The sequence below is a fragment of the Pyxicephalus adspersus genome, chromosome 5 (genome assembly GCF_032062135.1).
Source record: "Pyxicephalus adspersus chromosome 5, UCB_Pads_2.0, whole genome shotgun sequence".
Classification (NCBI taxonomy): Eukaryota; Metazoa; Chordata; class Amphibia; order Anura; family Pyxicephalidae; genus Pyxicephalus; species Pyxicephalus adspersus.
Window position 1 is genome coordinate 70,988,038 of NC_092862.1, and position 21,905 is coordinate 71,009,942.

The window sequence follows — 21,905 nt, forward strand, 5'->3', positions numbered from 1 at the left end:
AGATGGTAACCTTCTTGGAACATTATTTTGAGCACATTTAAAGCAGGTGGCAATGAAGTCCTTAACATCTTGCCGTAAGGTTGGCCATCAACACAGGCGGGAGAAGAAGTCAAAGGCTTTTCGCAGCTCTTGGTGACCGGCAACCTTAGAATAATGTCCCCAAAGATACAGGGACGGAGAGACCCTCAAGAAGATGAAGCAATTCCTCCAATGCAAGCTTTACAGCCAGTAGTTCCCAATCCCCTATAGTGTAATTCCTTTCAGCAGGCAAAAACTTCCTCAAGAAGAAGCCACAGGAACGAAATTTGCCAGAGGTGCCTTGCTGGGAGAGAACAGCTCCTACCCCCACAGCAGAGGCATCAACCTCATGAAAGAATGGCTTACTTGGGTCAGGGTGCAATAAGACAGAAGCTGATGTGAAGGCCTGCTTCAGGACCTCAAAGGCCTGAAGAGCCTCCTTAGGCCACTCCTTGCAGTTGGCCCCCTTCTTGGTGAGGGCTGTTGATGGGAGCCACAATGGAAGAGTAATTTTTATTGAACCGCTGATAGTAGTTGGCGAAGCCAAGAAATCTTTAAATCACTTATAGCCCTTGTGGTAATGGCCACTTCAGAACAGCGGAATCTCTTACAGGGTCCATACGTAATCCCTGATTGGAGAAAATATAACCCAGAAAAGGCACTTCAGAGAGTTCAAAGAGACATTTATCATTATACATTTATCATAAGATCATTCTCTCTAAAGCGTAGAAGTACAGTCCTTACATGTCTCCGGTGCATCGGAAGATCCCTGGAAAAGATTAATATGTCATCCAGGTATACTACAACCCAAGTGTAAAGGAGGTCACAGAAAATGTAATTAACAAAGCTCTGAAATACTGCAGGGGCATTACAAAGTCCAAGGGGCATGACAAGATACTCATAATGACCATAACAAGTATTGAAAACGGTATTCCTCTCATCCCCTTCTTTGATTTGGACGAGGTAGTAGGCTCCACGCAGATCTTGCTTAGTGAAAACAGTGGCATCCTGGATAGGGTCAAACAATTTCTAAAATCAGGGGCAAAGGATATTGATTTTTAATTGTTACTTTGTTCAGGCCCCTGTAATCTATACAGGGACGCAGGGACCCATCCTTCTTTCCGTCAAAAAAGAAACCAGCGCCAGCAGGTGAGATGGACTTGCGAATGAAACTCCTTTCGAGATTTTCTTTAATATATTAAGACATGGCCTGAGTTTCGGGACTAGAAAGGAGATAGACATGGCCACGAGGAGGTGAATCACTGGAGAGTGTTAGCAAAGCCATGGCATGCCTAGAAGGAGTTGGTTGACAAGCTTGGGCATTACCAGGAGTTCTAAAGTTTTGAAATGGAGGGCACCTACCCGTAGGGATAGTGGCCTGGTCTTGAAGCTAATGGGCTCAGGAATTACTGTATTCTGTTCAGGAAAGAAGAACTGTACTGTGAATGTATCCTTTTTAGAGGGAGTGCTGAATAATTGGCCTAGGGAATCCTCCCTACCAGTCTCTAGGCCAAGGCTTTTGGGTGTTTGAGAGGACAGTTATTTTTGTAATGACCATTACCTCCACAATAGAGACATAAATTTTGCGCACGGTGGCGTGCACGCTCGGAGACTGGCAATTTAGACCGATTAGTCTCCATAGGTTCTGCTGAAGGTTCAATAGCCTCTGGTGGGTTAACAACAGGGTAAGAAGCTTTCGGAAACTGCACTGCACGTTCCTGGCGACGTTCCTGGAGGCGTCAGTAAATTTTGATTGCCAGCTGCATTGCAGCATCCAGACTCTCAGGTGGAGAATAGTGCACAAGAGAGTCTTTAATCTTTTCAGACAGTCCTAGCTGGAACTGAGAACAGAGAGTAGGATCGTTCACTGCGAATCAGCAGACCACCGGTGAAACAGCGCAATACTCCTCCGCAGTTCTGTGTCCCTGGCGCAAGGAATGGAGAGCAGATTCTGAAGATGCTGCCCAATCTGGATCATCCTATAGCAGACCAAGTGCCTGTAAGAAGGAATCCATGGAAAGTAGGGCAGGGTTACCAGGTGGCAAACTGAAAGCCCAGGACATTAGAAGACCAACTAAAAATAAAAAGAAGCAAGCATTCTTGAAGTTAGAAAACTTCTTCTGGTCACTGGAAAATTGATCTGGAAAATAATATTTGGCTCAGATGCAGGAGAGATGGTAGCAGGAGCAACAGCAAGAGCTGTGGAAGGAGCAGCTCCAGCACTGCCTTGCAGGGAGGTCAGGAGTTGGTGCATGTGAGATGATAAATCCTGCAGCACCTGCACAACTTGATCAGTCTGGGCCCCCTGATGTTCAATTCGTTGCACCAAGGCTTGCAGGGTGCTTGGCAGAGCAATGTCAGCGGGGTCCATGGCCTTTGCAAACTGTCATGGATCTGCCACAAGTGTGGGGAAGTGGACCCTCTGTGCAATCTGCACATTTAGCAGAGATATGAACTGAGGCACAGAGTCCAAGGAATCGGCTGGCGTTCACCAGAGCACCCCGCAAGGAGTGATGGACTTTGCTGTGGACGGTGCCCAGGTTGCGGCCCTGTGATCTGACATATATCTGGTGAACAAGTATCAGATAAGCTGTGCTGCTGATCTGTGACATGAATATTCTTAAGTAAAAAATTTTATTCAAACATATTGTAAACAGATCTACAAAACATAAGCATATAAACATAGTGTGGTCATCATAACATCATATCTGAATCAGCTATCAATATTTTAAAACCCAACGCATTTCACAGATGAAACTGCCTCTTCAGGGGATAGATAGCAAAAAGACAGGCTAAAACAGCTTGTAACCTGAGTGATGATTTAGCACTTATATGCAGAAATATACCCAGAATATTATCAACAGCTCTGGATGAACGTCAGAAGTATAAGCCAAAGTATAATTCATATGGATTTCCACATCACTGGTCCCCCGCTGGGTGCTTACCCTGGTAGCCATGGTAATAAGACAGCTCAAATGTTGGAGCAATTGTTTGTATATTTTTGTGTAACAGAAAGAGCCCCGCCTCAAATGGGGTCGGAAGATCCGTTAAACGTGGAAGAAGCCCATACACACGTTCCCAAAATAGCCGAATCCTCGGGCACTCCCAGAACACATGCAAAAAAGGTGCTGTGTTCCTCACAGCATCTCCAGCAGATATCCAAGGTCTCTGGAATCATAAAATGCAACCGGGACGGTACTCTTTACCACCTAGTTAATATCTTATAGCCTGTTTCTTGATACGTAGAAATGATGGATGAGGACTGAGCTGTAGATAACACTTGGTCTGCTTCAAAACATGAAAAATCTATACCCAAATCTCGTAGAGTAGAGTCTGCCTCAGGTGCAACTAAGATGGAATACAAATAGGAAGTCAGATGTCTAACCGGGCCAAGCTCAGTACATAGAGCTTCAAAGTTTGTAAACACTTTGCAGTAGTCAGCCAGTGGGGGTAGGGTTGAATAAAATGATGGTGTCGTCTTATTCTCCAGAAACCCAGTGACGTATATAGAGGATCCACACTCATCTCCATCAGGGAGGGCCATGACGTCTTTTGAAAAAAAAATGTAGCATCACGTGGTACTTGGTTTGCTATTCTGGGGAACACCAGATCAGCTAGTCCGGGTAAAAAGTGTGGACTTCCAATAATTGGCGTAAGTGGAGATAGAGGGGGGGGGGAAATTCTACCATTAACAGAGGATTTAGTAAAAACCTCCAGGGTGGCCGCAACCGTAGGATGACCCTTTACCAGTGAGGTCAAGGAGACCTCCCCAAGGTAGGGCAGTCAGGGGTATTCCTATAGATTTTTTATATCATTAGAGTAGTGTGTGCTGGATATATATATATTTTGATTGTGCCTAATGTTGGTTTATACAAGTAATAAATAAAAGACAGGGTTTGAGTTTGAGTTTTCGGCACAAATATAGAAAATATAATTTGTAGTACAAGTTTACATACAAAATTATGAAAGAGAATTATATCTTTTTTACCCATAAGTCATAATATTCTTTTATGATCTATACAGGATTTCATCAATTTTCACACAAAGTCACAAAAAACAATTACAACCTTTTCTCTGTATGTCACAATAGTTTCTTGCAATCCATACAAAGTTTTGTTCAGGCCTGCTGTGGCACTGATAATAAACAAATATACATCACGATAAAATTGTTAAGTAGGTATGAACCCATTCATATCAACAGTAGTACCCTACGCGTTTCGCCATAGTGGGCTTCCTCAGGGGTAGATAGATCAATAAAAAGTTCTCTATGTATACATACGGGGTTCAGGTGATCTAAATTTACAAACATAAATGTAAGGGTTCATTACACTGCAATGTTAAACATTACAAAAATCATATATTTCATTCAATTTCGTTCAAATAGTAGTAACACCAATAGTATAATAATTTAGTGAAATGGAAACAAAAAAATCTAACTTTTAGAAAGATATACTACATTCATAGATCATACTTTGATTGAGGTTTAAAATTTTGTACAAGAAAAAAAAAAGAACATCTGGATTTACTAACATACATCTCAAGGTGGGTTAGTATCCTGACTGAGCATGCCTATTGTGGTCCTGAATAAATAAATAAATAAATAACACTCTCTCTCGTTCTCTCTCGCTCTCTCTCCCTCTCAAATACATATGTCCCCAGTTACATGCAATAAATTGCAAACTATGCAAGTAAGGTTTTAAATCAATAACACACACAAAAAAAAATAATAATGCATTAATTGTGAGAAGGGTACTGTTGTCACTACTTTAAAAGGAAGGTAAAGCAGGCTTTTAGAAATCATAATTTATCTGACCAGCATAACTGGATTCATGCAGGTTAACTAAAGATGTGCTGCTACAGCCTTACTACTCTTATGTAGCAATGATAAGCAAATAAAGCAGATATGTACAGCTTGGTTTGCCAGATTCTGAATTTTCTCAACCATGACAAAGAAATGACAAAGCCACCAAAAAGTCAATCAGTTGTGCTTGTTGTTAGCCCTGCAGGTCGTGCCGGCGTCGCTGCTCCTAATTGCAGGCATGGGCCGGGTCCTATCTTTCAGGTAGAGTAACCCCACTACCTGTGTTCCATGCCAGAGTTTCCTCCCTGCTGGAGACTTGCTCTGGTGTTTGAGCTGGCGTGGGTGTGTCTCTCTTAATCTACGAGGTAACACATACACGCCCTCTGTTTTCTACAGCCTATGGCTGGATCCCTGCAGGTATTTAAAGGCACCTCCCACTACAGGAAGTTTCCTGAGCAATCTCAATGTTTTACTCTGTGTAATGCCTAGTGCAAAGGTGTTTACTCTGTTTGTTTTGCTGTGTACCGGACCTTGCTTATGTTTTTGGACTTAGCCTGTTTGCTGCCTGACCCTGACCTCGGATTACGTTTTTGGACTTTGCCTGATTGCCGCCTGACCCTGACCTTGGATCCTTGTTTCTGGACTTCTTGGCCACGAAAGCCCCTCGGTGCTTGCACCGGGTTTCCTGACTCCTGTGGTCAGCTGCCACTGGCCTGGGGATTGCTCTGGAGTGGCACCTGGCAGCTACCCCGCAGCCCAAGCCTATCCTCACCATCAGAGGCTCTAATGAAGACCTGGTAGCGGCTTAGTTACACCCCTCTGGAGCATACCCAGTCAGTGGCACAGTGGGTCCACACCCGCTTGCATAACACTTGTGCATAGCTGTGAGGAAGTGAAATAGAAAAAAATCAGATAATGGCCTTTACATACAGTAATTATGGAAACAAATTACTTTCATTTCACTTGGTTAACAGTCACAATATGAGAATACAGGTGTAAGGCTCTGGTACAGTACCAGATGCCAACCTTCAAATCTAACTCTATATTCTTCACCTATACAAAGAACCCACTCAGCCTTGTGAGGGTAATTGTGCTGTCCCAGTGCACAGCTGCACCCAGGACTTCTGTGTGGGGAGAATAGTGTCGAGGAAATGACTGATGAAGGAGCAGGAGCCCACAAGAGCAGAACAGGGAGCATGTTGGGTAAGCCAGGCAGTCAGTAACCAGGTGATCCACAGATAACACAGTATAGTCCATCAGAGGCAAGTGTAGGAAACTGAGCCAGGGGTCATACACAAGAATGAACACTAAGCAAGGTATTCAAGGGTAAATGAAGACAAAGAATAGCTGGAGTCATAAGCAAAGGTTGTTCCTAGAAGAAACGGGCAGAGTCAGCACCAAGGTAATCCAACAATCACACCACTATTACGTCAGTCAAGTTGAGGGCTAGAGCTTAGGAGCTGAAAAGCAGTAGTTATTAGCAGGACAAGATCATAGCTGGGAACTGATCCCCTCATTGGCTGCAGCACATATTAAAAATCCATAATGAATGTATGTGGGATACTGGGGATGCAGATAGGCACATGCATGGCTAAAGGGAAACTGGGGATACTGCAAGCAACACAGCAGAGGACAGACAACTAATCACTTGATATCTTGATAACTGAAAATATTTGCTGTGTTTTTACTTGCTTAACAGTCACAGTATTCCCAAATACTTTCTCAAAAGAATTTTTCTCAAACTATTTTCCCCCTAAATACTTTCACCAAGTTTCTCCTAAATACCTGGCAGTAAGCAGGGTCCCTTTAGCCTGGCTCAAAGCTCTGTACCCGACTAACAGAAAGAGACATGTGCCAAAATGGAGCAGCACGGTGCCTCAGTCTTTAGCACTCTGGCCTTTGCAGCGCTAGGTCCTAGGTTCAAATCCCAGCTAGGACACCATGTGCATGCAATTGCAGTGCTGCATAATATGATGGTGCTATATAAATACTGTGTAATAATAATACATGCTGCCCAAAATTGGAATCAACTCCAACCAGAACTTTTGACCACCACTACTATGCTAACAAAAATCAGCTTTGAAGGCTGGGAGCCTTAGTTGTATGGCTTTACTGGACAAAAATACAATACTTTAGCAAAAAAAAAGTTATTCTATATGTATATCATCAGTGTATATATCTGTTTGTCTGGATTGCAGGTTTAAATCTTTGCTATATTGCTTTTTGTTCAGTTTATTATTTTAGAATGTGCAATCCCAAGATTTACACGGGTCCATCGGACAGAACAGGCAGGTGGATGTCCTGACTTGTTTTCTTCACCTTCAGTATATTAAAGGAAGTATTATTATAAACTGTTTATTAGTCTTAGGATACTTATTCAGACTGCTGGTATTCATTTATTACTGGTCATAACATTACCTCTTACTGATCCTGTCTGGAAAATATAACTGTGTTTGTCCAGTTTATTCACGGATATATGAAAAAGGTCCATTTAAAAACACAGAAATTTGATAACATATAATCCTTTAAAGCCATAAAAAGTTTTTGAACTACTTGTCTAAGCCTAAAAGGGAGTTCAGCCTAGACTAAGAAAAAATATCTTGTCATTTATTTGACACCAGAGAGCATGACATTACCCTCTATAGTCAAATTATACAGGGCCCTTTATTCTATTTTTACTGTTTGACAGAAATAGTATGCATAACAAGATTATTTTCATAAATTCCTCTATAAATAACTGGAAGCTAGTGACACTATTCCTAGAATGGCAGATTTTTTTCTTCTTACCGGAATTGGTTTTGATATAACTATTCTCTGGATATAGAAAAAAAAAAGAATAGGAATAAGGCAGGGAATAAATGAAGCGTTGTTTTTTCATATATTACACCTTGATAACGTGACTTCTTTAAAAAATATAAAGTAACGTAAAGTTACAAAGTTATATCCATTTATATATCCAATTAAAAAAGAAAACATTTAAAACATTTGATGAAGTGAATAGTCATACCTATGGGATTATTCTCTACTAGTAAATCAACCTCATTGTCAACTAATAATAAATAAATATACATTGAGATTCTGCAAGTATCCACATACATACACATACAGTACACACACATACACATCTAGTTTTGGGCATTAGTTCACAAAATGGACATTGTGGAATTGGAGAGAGTGCAGAGAAGGGCAACTTAACTAATAGGAATGGAGGAACTCTGATATGAGAAAAGATTAGCTGTAAAAGGAACCATGTTTTGTGTGTGTGTGTGGGTGTGTGTGTGTGTGTGTGTGTGTGTGTATATAGGTTTCTATTTGAAATGTCAAGGTTTTCTAGTATGTTTATTTATTTTCTTTGTGGTTAAACGGGATAGACTGTTTTAGACTGTTTTTTGTTTTTCAACCTGACTAACTATGTAACAGTAATGCAATTTTTATGTTTCCTGCATTGGTGTAATTATTTTTGTATTAACCCCCCTAGCGTTCTAATTCTGTCCATATTTCAATGCGGTACATTTGCATGGGAATTTATTTTACATTGTAGGCCTATAATTCTTAGGTATAACTCACCATAATATGTCCAATATTTAATAAAATTATTAATAAACTTTAAATAAAAAAACATAAAAAACATAAAAAAATAAAATAAAAAAGTTAAAAATGTAATATCGGTGTACAGTAGCTTGTATAATATATATATATATATATATATATATAATATAATTGATTAAATAATATATCAAGATTTCTTTGTATTGTACTCAATACAGCTATTTTGTATTGGATCTGATACAAAATTATTTAAGATTCCAGACGCACATCCCGCCCCCAACGACGTCACCGGGAAACCCCGGAGATCGTTTCTGCAGTCGCCGGCTTAAGATACAAGAGAGAAGACGTGTCCGGACGAGCTGCGGAGACAAGCAGGATGCCGGAGATGACATATGAATAAGGTAAGTTGGTTATTCTTATGTTTTTAGTGACCCTGATTGTGACTCAGGATTACCGATTTTTGCATTGAAAATCCACCCTCAGTCAACTCTCCAAAACTGAACGAGATAGACTATCATGGGTGAACCTAGGTGATCCAGAAAATCAGAAACAGAATTTATATTAATCAATAACTAGTTTTAGGCAATGTTTTCAATCCTGGAACAGATCCATTCTAGATTTGTTGGATCAGCCAGGTTCCAGGATTTGTTGGATCAGCCAGGCATGATAGTCTATCATCTCCAGTCTTGAAGAGTTTTAGTAAATCAGACCCAGTGTGTTGTAATAAGATCTGCTGCCTAAACTAGTCCATGCACAATCTACTATGGAGCAAAGAAATAGTCTATTGTCTAATAGCCTTTAAATTTGTTCAATAAAATACAGATAGAACTAACTACATTGTCAAATGTATCTCAACTGAAAAGGTAATCTTTGTCTTCATTTTGCCTCAGGTTGGATAACCTTAATCTATAAAGAACTATCCCTACTAGTCTGGACCCTTATAAGTCAAGAACATTTTCCTACGTCCATTATATGAATCACAACACCTTTATAATTGTGTATCAACACAATCTAATCCTTGCTTACATTAATATTCACCCCAGCATTTAGTCTTTTCCTTGACCTATCTGGTTATATATCTCAATCCAGACCTTCTGAACACCTGAATTGGTAGGTTTCATTTACCTGTTTATTTGCTCAACTTTAAAGGATCTATATATTTTTTTACAGGCGTATTATCCTAAACAACCCTAGTTATTAATTGACCTTATCGATACTGATCTAATTTTACATTTAAAAATATGCATATATTTATATTTATCTATATTTCTTGAACACCCCTAGGCTCTTCACTGCCTATATATATTTTTCCACAATTAATTTAATGTCAGCAAGACACTTTCAATAACATGGTATGTACCATTTTTTATCATTTAAAAACTACTTTTACTACTTTTTCTTTTATTCAATATATATATTTGTATGTCTTGCAAAATGCATATATATACAATTGTGTTTTTTGCAAATTATATTAAATTTTTTTTTGCATACATCATATTACATTTTCTACTATTAACCAGGACCCTTTTGTTAGAATGTATTATTAAATAGGCCTAAACTGGCAAAACACGTCGGGACTCCGGATCCATTTAAACCTGTGCCTTATGTTACTGCACTATATACTTTAATATTTAATTAGATAGCTTTCCTCTGTCTAGTACCAAGTGCTAAGCACCCTTCAAGCTTTAGTGGTCCATTAAGGACATTATTTGATTCTTTGTACCACCTAGCCGGTGGAAAATGTTTGGTATTGTTATTTTTTACTTTCACTGTTCATCTCCTGAATAACCATTTATAAATAACTATAGCCAACCAAATCAAAAAAGTTCAACTAATATTATCCAACACACATAACAATAACTTCAATCAATAATCAATAATTCAACCAAAACTTAACCAAACCCCATTTACCACATGACCTTTTTAGCTTTTGTCCCCGAAAGGGGAAACCCCACAACTCTAGGCAACCTATGGCTGCAATAGCTTGATATTTTTGTCTCCCAAGTGCTGCAACCCTGGCTCAAGTGCCGATATCAGCCGTTCACAGCCCCCGCAACCCTTACCCAGAATTGCTTATTTACCACCCCTTTTAAATTAAGAGGACACCTATACCACAAACCAGTTTCCCACAACTCCACAGCTCTTCCCAAACCCTTGCATTCAAGAAACTCAGCTGCCTCAGCCCTACAAGAGAGAAACTTCACGATTGTGCACTCCTCCACACCCTCACAGCCCTTTGAATGCTATCCTCCAACCCTAGGCACCATAAATCTGTCCCTACAGCATTTAAATGAACATCATTACTCTGACGATACTGCCAGGTATCCAACTCAAGTTTCCTACGCTACACAACCCCCCCAAATGTCAAACCTCCTTATTAATCTTAATTCTCACCTTGTTATGGTGCTCCACAGATCGCACCAACCTCCAACTAGTCTGAGCCAACATATCTGACCAAGCCATTACCATGTCTGGGAAGCCCACCCACAGCCTCAAAGCATCCAGGTTAGTGTCATGAATATTATCCTGCATTGACCTGGCCCCCAAGTCATTACCCAATTTTCCGGATCTCTCCCTTCTTCTGGCCCCATCATGCAGCCACTGTAGCCGCCCAAATCTGGAAAGAGTGTGAAGAATAATCTTTTGGTTTCACCCCCGAAAAGCCATCATCATGTACCAAAAATGAGGCAGCAGCAGCCGGCCGCACCTCCAAGAACCACCCCAACAGGACATGCCGGGGAACCCGGCACAGCCGCACTATTTTACAGTCCCATACCAGGCTAACCAATTCCTCTACACTTGATGTTGCACAAAAAACCAGCACAAAAACAACCTGAAATAGACAAACCTCATATGCAAACCTGCACACCTTTTCTAAATGACCGAACAGTTCCACCAACAAAACAAATGTCACCGGGTGCCTGAAATCCTGCCCCACTCCACCCCTCCTATACCTTCAAAGCTTGTCTAATAAAAAAATCCAATGTCACATCCCCGATTCCCCACAATTTAAACAAAAAAGATAACCATGTCATCCTCCTGTTCAGTGAAGCCACCGACATCCCACTAGTAAAGCTATCGCACAACCAAAACAACACCATGCTAGCACAGTCCTCCACTGACCTTATTCTCTCAGCTGCAGTAAACCATGACAACCATTCACCCCAATCTGCAGTATACGCAGATACACTCATCAACCCCTGAATCAATTCAGCAACAACTCCAACTCAACCTTCCACAGACTTTGGGGGCACAGGATTCCATGTTGCACCAACACGAGAAACCTGCCCCACTGAAAATGAGACAAAGCAGCCGTAATGGTGTTAGCAACTCCTGGAATATGTTCCGCAACATTATGAATATTCCAACACAAACAGAGCAACACTAAATGCTGTAACAAGCAGACAACGGGAGTGGAAGAAGATGTCATCGCTTGCACCACTCCTAGAACTCAAGATCCTGCACACCACCTTCCCCCGATATAATTGTCATAGCCTCTGGCCCCCGCCGCATCCATAACAAGGTAAAAATCAAAGCTCGTCTTGGGTCCCTCCAGGCACAATGACGGGGCATTGTACGAGTCGGGCCTCTTGAATGTTCACACAAAATGCGTCCAGCCTTCACCCCTACAGTTGCTACCACCAACCTCCTACAAAACACGGGCCCCATGGGCATAATCCAGAAAGCAAAGTTCAGCTCCTTAAGCAACGATTGTACCTCTCTCAACTGCATTTTTTGCCTCCCCACAGCCCCTTTCACCTCTCCCGTTAACACCTTTATTTTATCAGCTTGTAGCCGACATTCCATTGCCCTGGAATCCAACACAATCCCCAGAAAAACCTTGACATTTGAAGAGCCCTCTGTTTTATTTGCTGTCAATGGGACCCCAAAAACCTCTGCCAGATGCTGCAATGTATCCAACACGTTCACACAAGCACAGGCAGACAATCTCTTGGTTGGGGGACTTGGGGGTCCCCTCTGGGGCTCCCACTTTGGCACCAAGCCTGGGAGGTCACCCCAGGGCTAAGGTGCACTGGAGAACTAGACCTCTGGGGCCATCTTAGTGACTCTTAGGGACCCTCCCTAAACCAGTCAGCCCTTTGAGAACCTGCAGCAACTGCTCCTACATCCATGGCTTGCAGAAAACCCACAGGGACCTACCAAACTTTTTCTCCATCGTCCCAAACTGTTTTGCCCCTACCCTTGACAATTTACACCTCCATGACCCCTCCCACCCCTTTTTACTCGCCTAGTCCTCTCACTAACCAACCCTCCTTTCCAGAAGCTTCCTTAACCCTCACCTTGCCAGGAGGCTCTGGACCCCCTGTCAAGCATGCCCTAAGCCTAGCTTCTTTCTTCCTTTCAGCTCCAGACCTATCTATATTTGGCTTGCTTACCAGCCTACAAGGTTCCCTGCACCTTGCTACACCCTAGTTACAGTGGTTGTACTGTGAAAGAGAGTGAGAGAGCAGGAGCAGGGAAGTGGAGAGATGCTCAGTAATTAAAGGGTTAGGTCAGCAGCTATGGAATAGTGGACACAGCAGGATTTTTTTTTTTACATTTAATACAACAAAATCAGGAAGGTTGCTGACTGGTTGTTTAGGTAGATAGTGAGCCTTTGATGACCAGCAGCCAATGGGTGTGCTGTCTGCTTTTTAGCCTAATAGCAGTGGGCATCTTTACCAGTATCAAAACATCATCTTTGCTATGGGTCATAGTGTGAGAGAGCGACATACTCAGCATCAGTAATGTCAGCAGCGTGCTTAGTAACCTAATGATCAGCTGAGCTTATTTGGTTCATGCATAACCAAACAAAATGTTTAATGTTTGTTCTGATTTTCTCAATAGACCTGAAATAAAAATCCACATTGTCATGTATTTTAAAACCCATACATCAGCCCCCTGAGCGGAAATCCCGAGTGTGGCTCAGAGTAAAAAAAAAAAAACATGCGGAAATCGGTGAAAACAAGCTAAAAACAATTTAAAAAACACTTACTTGGTCCCAATGGCGTCCTCCGACATCCTGCCCGTCTGTGCCCATCTTCTGGCTGTGTCCTCTTCCTCCAATCCTCCCCCAGTAAGTGCACTGACGTTCCCCGGAAGTACCCAGTGATGTCGATGCATGCGTCTGTACATGAGGAAGTACGGGGGGAAATTCAAATTATTCTGTATTGGATTCAATACAAAATACCTGTATTGAATCCAATACAAAGTAATCATTTCAATTTCAGTATTTTTATGCACCCTTGTTTTAACAGATTTTTGTGTTTTTTCTATTTAAAGTTTATTATTAAATTAATACATTTTGGACATATTTCAGAGTTATGCCTAAGAAATATAGGCCTACAATATAAAATATATTTCCATGCAAAACAATGCACATTTGGTATAAAAATACTGACATAACTAGACCGCCAGGGAGGATAAATACATCAATATCCACATAAAAAAGTAAGCTTTATGCATTTTTGCCTCACCTGTGTACACTGCACAGTACTCGTATAGGGGCTGATTTCTCAAAACTACAAAACGGGAAAAGATAGATTACCATGGGGGAACCTAGATGGTTCAGCAAACTTGGATTAGATCTGGTCTAAGATTGAAGACATTTGCCAACTGATGGCAAATGATTTTAGGAAATCCATTCCAGGTTTGTTGGATCACCCAGGTTCTCACATGATACTATATTTTTTCCAGTCGTGGAGTACTATAATAATTCAGGTCTATTGTATCTCACTGAAGGACTATTATATCAAAGTGTTTCTAAGCTAAAAAAAATAATATAGTGCGGTTACCAGTCTTTAAGTGTGCTTATTGGACTGTGTCTATAAAATGTCAATCAATAATTGAGATAATTTCACCGTATAATTTGCCATGATTTTAATGTTTTAATGTAATTATTGTTACGTATAATAAATTTGTGTTTTATCAGTATTTGTAGTTAAACTTGATTTCTTAAAAGACACATTTTTTTTTCCTTTTTTTATTTTTATTTTATTTTAAAACAGTGAATTTCACTGAAAATAAAGGGCCCAATTATTTTATATTTCTATAAAAATAAAAATCCTAATAAATTTTACAATGTCCTGTCTTTTATATCTGCAATTATTTCTAGATTGTATCTATTGTTCTTCCACCCTCTGCTGGATACTACTGAATCCATCAACCACTAGCTGGGCACATTTGTGCTGTTATTTGTGCTAACCTTTTTTCAGCACCCCAGCTAAACATTTTGTTTTTCCTTTACCACTGCTTTGCACAATTGTCCCCTTCCTCCACTTTTGCTGGGCTCTGTTATTCTCGCTATTCTTCGCTGGATACCAATACATTTATCTTTAGATTTTAAAGTAACTCTACATTCAAATTAAATTAATTTTACTGTCTTATATTAAACTTTAAATTGCAGATTGAAAATGAAAATTCTTTTTAATGTTCATATTTTATGATGAATTGGAATGGAAATATGATTTTCTAGTCTAAAAGTTAGAACAACTAAGATTGAACTTTTCATAAAGTATACTTTAAATGGCATTTCAATGTGCTGTAATATATACCAGGTTTTCATCTGAAAGCTAGGGAAATGGGGAAAACTTTCATAAGACTATAATTCAGCCTACCTGGCAAAAGTAGTAGATATCACTAAGAATTTTTATCTTGTCCTGTTAATGATTCTCTGACTAAAGTTAATGCTCCATGAGGACACGAGCATGAAAAAAAAATGCAGCGGACATTGGTTTAAGGCACATTCCCAAGAGGCTTAAGCAGGTAAAACCTACCTATAAATTGAAAAAGCAACTGTGATTGCCCTCTGAATGTCTGTTTTTATAAGGAGATATGGTTTTCTTTAATTATTTTCAATAGATTGCGTTCTGCTTAAAATGTATTCTTTTCTTTCCTATCCAAAATTACTTTTATTGCACATGTTTGCTATGATTTATGAAGTTATTAAAACAGCAGGAACTCCTCTGATACGCTGCACTCTACCTAAATTATCATATAGCAATTAAAGCATTTTATTTAAAATATGTTTCTGCCTTTATGGACTGCATTATTTGTTATTTAATACTATTATATTATATATTTAGTGCATTGTAGTTATGAAGTTTTTTGTTCCTTGGTTTATAAATAAATTTAATGATATTTACATTTGATTTCATCTTCAAAGCCATACAGTATTCAGCTTGTTGATCATACAGTAACCAAACCTTGTGAATCATTATTACTTTTTTAAAGCAATTTCCTTAGTTCTGGTTTCCCTTCCTGCTCAATTACAGACATGGAATATGTGGAAAATGTCTAGACTTTGTTGTCAGCATGCTTGTTCTAGGATGATAACTGTTTTGGTTATGAATTCAGCATCAGAAAACCCAGTTTGTAAGCAACTCAAATCACTTTAGGGAATTTGATTAATGTGTGTTTCTTTTATACATTACAAACCACTGTAACAAGGCAGCTACAACATAAATTTAGCTTGACCATAATATTATATCCCCTTTTATACCAAATTCCTTCTAGCCACCTTTATTAAATATAATGTAGATCTAACAGGGTCCTTAATAGCTTTTATGTTTCGTATATGCTCTGCAGACAAATAATTGCTTTTTAGGGATGAGCAAGAAGGCCTCTGAGAGTCTTGTGAAAATTTCCTCGAACTTCCGATGGGTCCGCGAATATTCGGCGAATTCCATTAAAGTCAATAGGCCAAATTTAAACATTAATAGCAAAGCCCTATATACATGTTAGAACCAAAAAATTGCTAAATATGTGTACGAGAACAGTGGCAACAAGGGACAAATACAAAAGTTCCAAAAGACAATGTGGTTTTCCAGAAAATGGCAGGCAAAGTGACAGCAGGCAAATAGGATTTTTGCCTGATGGACAGCGTTCAGAAGGCAGAAGAAACCGTAGGACATTGAGAAAGGGTGAACTCAACCCACTAGCAACAGTCTCTGCTGTCAAAACAGCAGCAGAAGAATGCATTGCTGTTTAATGTACGCACCCCTATTTAATTTATATTGCTGCATAATTTGTTTATGCTGAATTCCTGATGTGATATAAAAAAGTAACTATTTACAGTCTTGTCTGTCTAAACTGTAAACGGTTACTTTTTGATATAACATTATTTTGAAAACCACCTAAGTCTCAAACCACTATCTTTTTCTTTTTTCTTTCTATTTAGTTATGAGAGGTGGCTACAAAACGTATAATTACATGGAGCGAGAATCTTCATTTTAAGCTATTACAGTCAAAATATGATCATAAAACCATTTTTTAAAGCTACTGCCAATTTTTCAAGCCAGTAAACATAGTATTATTATGACCAAAAATGTGGGGGGTACAAAGCGACAGAAAAATACATTTTTAAAAAAGCATGCAGTTTTTTTGTAAAATACATTTTACTGACTATATTTCACCTTTGATTCATGGAAAAAATTGCATTGTGTTTTAATACCTGAGGACATGTTTTTGCGAGTTTCCCTGACAAAATAGCAATTATGTTAAAAAATTGTCAGGAGCCTTAAAGAAAAGGGGTTTTAGAACCATTTGTTCATTTTGATTTAGGGGTAATTACATGTTTTTTTTTTTTTTTTTTTACAAATTTTCTCGTTACATGTATTTTTGTGAAGATGTTTTTCAAAATAAATGTCTCCATTTCACTGATCCCTAATCAAAAGGTATATCATAGCCACCGTATAAAGCAAAGTACAGAATAAGGTGTTATGGAGTAGGAAATGTACAACAAAAATAAACAAGAGAGTGTGCAAATTATTGGGTTGTCCAACATAATGGATTTCAATGCACAAAAACAGCTTTTATAGGTAACTATACTGCAATAAGTACAAACTATACCAGACCCTGCACCAGATTATGCCAAGCAAGTATGCTTTTGAAATAGGGAACTTTTGAAGAAATTTGTAGAGTATTGCTTCACTTCTTCTACCCTAGAATGCTGATCACAGGCTTCAAATAAAAAGAATCTTCAGGGAGGTCAGGGATTAATGCTGGATGGCCATCTGGAATTTCCTTGGACAACTATTTAATATTCCCTGTTGGCTACAGTATACATGATCTGACAAGAAGTAATATGAGATTTACAGTCAGCCAAGCAGGGCTGGCCATGTTCTATGGTCCAATACAATAAAGTACTGGCCCAATCCTCCCCTTAAAAATACAGCACTACTTTTCATCACAAGGTGAACAAGCTGGGCTCCAACCTGGGCCTTTTAGCTGCAGTGTGGGCTGCTATAGTGGTAGGCCCACCACTGTACTATGTAACGTATTAAGGCAGTGGTTAATTTTCCAAAAAGGCACTGGAAGTGTGGGCTTTTGTAAAACAAGCCTGTTTTAATTGGACACTTTAATAATTATGGTGCCATGATATACAAGGCAGAGTTATATTCCTGACAATATATATTGTATAATGTAATATAAATTGTATATTGTTGTCAGATCACAAGGGTAGAACATATAAAATAGCATGTGGGGGACAGGTGTGTGTGGCAATAAATACTGTGGTATGTTCCTGACAAGTTTAGAACTATGGAACCTATTTGAAGGAGAGAAAAATGTTTTCAACATGACAGAAGAAGACCAGTTGAATGTGACATCACTATGAGATATTTATTGTTATCTAATATTTCAGTTCCTTATTTTTTTTTTTGAATGTCACTGTAACATAAAGGAATCTGAAACTGCACTGCAAAAATGTAGAAACAAGAACAGGCAACTAGTCATAGCTTTCAAAAACTGTTTACACCAACTTGATATGCCTTTATAAAAGAAGAGAAATAAAAGCCACTCAAGTGAACAATGCTTGATGCTTAGCATGTATGCCTATTTAGTGGGCAGAGAATATTTAAATATGGTTTTAGCGAAAAGTGAATCCGAAAAAATGGAAACAAAAATTAGGAATATGTGTGCATTGGTACAGAAAGCAGTAGGGAAGTAAAAGAGAAGTGGGAAAAAGTTGGATTCCTAGCCAATGTGAGTTCCTCAAGATGATTGGAGTATAGTCCTAGCCTACAATAATGTCATCTGTTAATCTTCAAATCCAGACAAATAATGTGTTATCTACCACGAGTAAAGAGCAATGACTAAATCCCAGTTTCAGCCATGGGAATCTGCTGTGGGATCATGAAATCACCTATATATATATATATATATATATATATATATATATATATATATTTTTGATTAATTAACCAGGGACGAGTTAGAACACTTGTTTTGCATTATGGTTTTATAATTAAAATTCCCTTTATTATTTTCCAGGACAAGAATGATGAAACATTTTTTTAATGGGAACAAAAACAAAATACAATTTTTAAAGTTACATTTTTTGACATTGCCCTTCCACCCATTCCTATGTGGAAATCTCAGGAACAAAAAATGAGAGAACATTTCTAAAATGAAGTCACAGACAAAAATATAACCTCACCCAGACTTTAACTTTAATGAAAATGGTGTGAATTTGGGGTTTTAAAAACGTTTTTTTTTTTTTTTTGATAGTTTACCAACATTGTAATATGTTCTGAACTTTGTAAAGCATTGCTATGCATTTTGTAGGACTACAGCCATGCATAAAGTAGGTATTAATATTTCTACTCGTTACACACAGATGGTGCAAATAATCACCACAGAATCTTACTGCACATCATCTTAAATTGTGCTTAATATTTTAGAAAGGAAACATTTCTAAAACACTTCTTGAGATTACTGAAACAGCAAGGACTTGATAGCATAGTTCTGACCTGTCTTTTGTATCTTTTGAATCTAATGAGCTGTTATCATTTTCACCAACCTCTCATACATTCAATTAGTAATGTATCATTAATATCTGCATTTAAGATAGTAAAAATGAATTTTGTCAAGGTGGGGGAACACAAACACTAATTAGGACCAGCTGTCTGTTCCAAATCTCTCTCTGCAAATTCAACAGTAGCAGAAGGATCATATCATTCTCTGAAGATTTACTTTAACTTGTTTTATGTTACACTTGAGTGAGACACAACAATGCCTATAGGAAATATATTGATGCATAACACTTTATCAGTATGACAGAATGTTACAAGGTTGAAAATGTCATTTAGAAGAACAGTAACATACATTAAAAACAGTTAGTGTCATTGTTCATTTGATTTAATATGTTTTGATTTATTAGTGAATACAATATCAGCAGAAACACTGAAGCTTGTAAATGCCTGATGCTGTGGCATATGGCACTTTTCAACAATATACATATTTTTTTGTATTTAAAAAATGGTTGATTTTAGTCTGCTGAAAGAATACAGAGCCTTCTTTTATAGAAATAAACTGCCTGATCACCAGAAAACGTATCATCATTTGTTTAAAACAACACTTTTTCACATTTATTATAGTGACAATCAGATGACAAGATTGCAATTTTTCAGCCTGATCATCACTTGTGCAATTACTGTTACTTATTGGAACTATCATACAGATTGCCCTATTTTTAAAGTAGAAATTAGCTTGATCACTATCATAAGGGGCTCATGCTGTTAAGAACAAAAGAATACATTGTTCTTTTTGGGTTTTTTTCCCAAACACCCTGTTCACTATTTTTGCCTGCGGTAAGCAGCCTCAATAAAAGTCAATGGGCCGTGTACTTCTGCTTTTTAAAGTGGCAAATAAAGCTACAACTAGAGGCAAACAGTTACTCCATTTAACTTAATAGAGGTTTTGATCATTATTTTAGAGGTATCACAATACATTTATTCCCTAATTTTACAAACCTGATCAACAGTGAACAAAATCTGTTCCTACTTTTATAGTTATGACATTATAAAAGTCACAATCATATTTCCTGATGTGGAGAACTAAAAAATTGGGATCAATTTTCTGTTCTTTACTAATTTACAAAAAGGTTTATAACTTTGATTAACAGATACTTTAACAGGAAAAATATATTTAAGCATAAATAGAGCTAAATGTTTCTCACTGTGTCCTTGATAATGCATTGTTGTGCCATATTGTTCTCTAATCCCTAATATCGTAATATGCAATCAACACCAAAAAGTACAACAAATTTGTTTTAGACAGTTGAAATCCCACAAGTCCACTCAACTGGATCATGAAATCACATATACATATATATATATATATATATATATATATATATATATATATAAACATTTGATAATTAAACTTGTATTTACTTGTAGATAAAACAGAAAACTTATGGCTTATAATTAAATGCAAACTTTTTTTTCCCATTCTTTACTGCAGAAAACTGTTGAGTTAGAGATCCTGTAGGATTAATCTTATAGGCATACTTGAATGGGAAAAATCACCCAAGAATATCCTAAATTAGACATTGTTGAGTAATTATTCTTCTACTCTCATTAGGAGGAGGAGATCAATCACTAAAGCTACTTCTATACAATGAAACTACAGCATTGTGTGCTTGTGGGAAATCGATACTCAAAATCTATTGTGAGGCAGTATACATTAATAGTAATGTGATACTAAAAAACAGATCAATCACATGGGATTTTAACAGTGTGACTAAGCTCCTAAAAATCACCAGTGTAGACCTAACTTACAGCAATGTCACCAATGTGTGAATCCTCACCAATTACAGGTAACTGAGGTATGAACCACCTCTCACATTACATTTGTTTTTTCCAATTACTGTTAATTGTGAATGAGCAAGTTTAATGTTCTAGCCGAGATAGCTCTGCCATATTGGCCTAAACCTATTACATATATGTTTTAATGTTTTATTTAAATCCTTAACATATATATTAAGTATCAATACTTTGAGATAACCTTATTATTATTGTATTTGGCATAATATATTTTAAATTAAAAAATTCTTTAAATTATTTTAAAGAATTAATTCTTTAAAAATTATTAAAAAAATAACACCAAACTTCAGGTTGAAACAAGCACCAAGAAAAAGTTACCAAATCCTCTTCACTGCCATAAAACATAAAGAACAAGCTAATTAAAATAAATCTCTTTCATGAAATAAATAATATAACCTAAAAAGTAATATTAATAAAAGTATGTTTCTATATCAGAAGCAGATTGTTTTAATATGTAAAAATATGCAAAGCAATATGGCAACCTAAAGGGTGTTCTGTACACTGTTGCTGTAGGGAATGCCCCTGGAGATGGTCATTTTCTGCTTCCGTGAATGATTCTCACACACGTCCCCTGTAACAGGATTTTCATTTTGAGTGAGATACTCCCTATGTGGTAATTACTTCTAAAAAGATGCAGAAACTGTCACTTTCTTCATTAGAAAGCTGAAAGTTCCCCAGGTGATTGAGTGAAGACTTTAAAAATTATGAGCCAGTTTGGATAAAAAACATGATAAAATAAATTTTTTTCAGAACAGAAACTACTATGAATCTGCAACAATGTTTGTTAAATGTTACCGATTACCCAAAGGGAATTTTTTTGTTTTTTCAGCAAAAATAGAATTATTATTATTATTAATAAACAGGATTTATATAGCGCCAACATATTACGCAGCGCTGTACATTAAATAGGGATTGCAAATGACAGACTA